Source organism: Arachis duranensis, chromosome 5 (genome assembly GCF_000817695.3).
Source record: "Arachis duranensis cultivar V14167 chromosome 5, aradu.V14167.gnm2.J7QH, whole genome shotgun sequence".
Lineage (NCBI taxonomy): Eukaryota > Viridiplantae > Streptophyta > Magnoliopsida > Fabales > Fabaceae > Arachis > Arachis duranensis.
Window position 1 is genome coordinate 53,367,816 of NC_029776.3, and position 2,658 is coordinate 53,370,473.

Here is a 2,658-nt window from a genome sequence, read left to right on the forward strand (position 1 = left end):
GATATTGTTGGTATGAAGCAAGCTATGGTCATCTTGTAAATCTTAGTTAGGCAGATAGTAAATGTTATGGAGTTTTCGAAAAATAAATAAAACAGAAAATAAAGATAGAGTTACTCATGTAATTCAATGGTGGGAATTTCAGATAAGTGTGTGGAGGTGCTTGTCCCTGTTGGATCTTTGCTTTCTTACTGTCTTCCTTCAATCCTTCTTATTCCCTTTCATGGCAAGCTGTATGTAGGGCATCTGATAAACCACTATTTCGTGGTTCATCTTGTACTCAATTGAGTAGTTTTTATCAACTCTTTACCCATTTATTCATACTAATCGCATGTTTTACGTTTTCCTTCCGGAATTTGTGCTATGATTGAAAACATGCTTCCTTGGTCTTATATTTGCTAATATGAATCCTCTCTTATTACCATTAGATGCCGTGATATATGTGTTCAGTGATTTCAGGGATTATGGGTAGGAATGGCTTGGAGGATGGAAAGGAAGCATGCAAAAGCGGAAGGAATACAAGAAATTGAAGGAACTGCAAAGCTGTCAGCCTGACCCTCTTGCACTAAAATGGTCATAACTTGAGCTACAGAGATCCAAACGACGTGGTTTTAGTGGCGTTGGAAAGCTAACGTCCGGGGCTTCGATTTGATATATAATATGCCATAGTTGCCCTGACGCTAGGTGACGTGAACGCATCATCTACGCGGACGCGTCGCAGTTACGAAAATCAGCGTGGCAGATTTCTTCTCCGGCGATTTCTGGGCTGTTTTCGACCAGTTTGCGGCCCAGAAAACACAGATTAGAGGCTATAAAGTGGGGGAATCCATTTATTCATAATCAAGCTTTCATTACTCATAATTTTAGTTTTAGATGTAGTTTTTAGAGAGAGAGGCTCTCTCCTCTCTTTTAGGATTTAGGATTAGGATTTAGAAATTGGGATTTATTTCAACTCTTCATATCAGGTTCAATATTCCTTTATTTTGACTTCTCTTCTACTTTGAGATACTTTAATGCTTTTATTGGTATTTGATTTATGTTGCCCAATTGGCTTATAAACTTTTCATGTTAGGATTATACATTATTGAGATGTCTTCAGATTTATGATTTCAATTTAGCTTTCCACATTCTTGGTTTTGGTTAGGAAATCAGTAACTCTTGAGTTATTAAACTCAACGTGATCGATAATCGCTATCTTTGCTAATTAGCTTGAACTTCTATAATCCCAATCTTTTTCTAGGAATTAACTAGGATTTGGAGACCAAACTAATTAGCTACTTGACCTTCCTTTGCACCAGCAGAGGTTAACTAAGTGGAATTAAGATTCAATTTTCATCTTCATTGATAAGGATAACTAGGATAGGACTTCTAATTTCTCATACCTTGCCAAGAGTTTATTTTACAGTCTTTTATTTATTTTATTTGTCATTTATCATAATTGCTCCTCATTTTTAAAACCCCCAATTTACAAACTCATAACCAATAATAAGAACATACCTCCCTGCAATTCCTTGAGAAGACGACCCGAGGTTTAAATACTTCGGTTATCAATTTATTTAGGGGCTTGTTACTTGTGACAACCAAAACATTTGTATGAAAGGACTTTTGTTAGTTTAGAAGCTATACTTGCAACGGGAATTTATTCTGAATTCTAAACCACACAAAAATCTTCTCATCAAAATGGCGCCGTTGCCGGGGAATCGCAAACGTGTGCCTTATTATTGGTTATTGTAAATATTTTTCAAAAAATATTTTTTTTTCAAAAATTATATCTTTTTCAAAATATTTTCTTTTTGTTAGTTTTTATTTTTATTTTCTTCTACTACTATAAATTTCACCCCTTTGGCTATGAGTCTGGTTACAATTATGTTGCAGGAAGAGGAAATTACAATGAGAACAGGCATCAAGATTGGAACAATCAAAGATGGGAGGAGCCACAAGGAATTGATCAACCCTCATGGCAACAACCACCTCCAATGGACTATCAACAACCATTCTGTGATGCATATCAAGGCAATGGCTATGGTGAGCACTCTTTTGACTATCAACAACCACCACCATATGCCTATGAACCCTCTCCTCAACATAGCTTTGGACCACCATACTCACAAACCCCTTTCCACCATTCACCTCCATATGACCCTAACCCGTATCCACCACACCAACCACCTTATGAGCCATATGAACCATATATAGAATTACCCTAATTCCAACCCAATTACTCCCCAAAACCACCACCTCCACATGCACCATATCCATATCCATCAATCCAAGAGCCTTATGGTCCTACTTATGATACCCAAGCGGAACAAGAATCAACGGATCGTCTCAAGGAAACAGCGGATCGATTTCAGGCAACCCTTCATCAATTGAATCAAGCGATAAATCAATTAGCTTCCCAATGTTCAGACACTTAAGGAACCCCCATGACTTCATGTGGACAATCTAATGAAGAACGTAGCATGAAAGAGACACTAGAGACTTGATGAGCGGATAATTTGTACACTTTTTGGCATTGTTTTTAGTATGTTTTTGGTATGATCTAGTTAGTTTTTAGTATATTTTTATTAGTTTTTAGTAAAAATTTACTTTTCTGGACTTTACTATGAGTTTTTGTGTTTTTCTGTGATTTCAGGTATTTTCTGGCTGAAATTGAGGGAC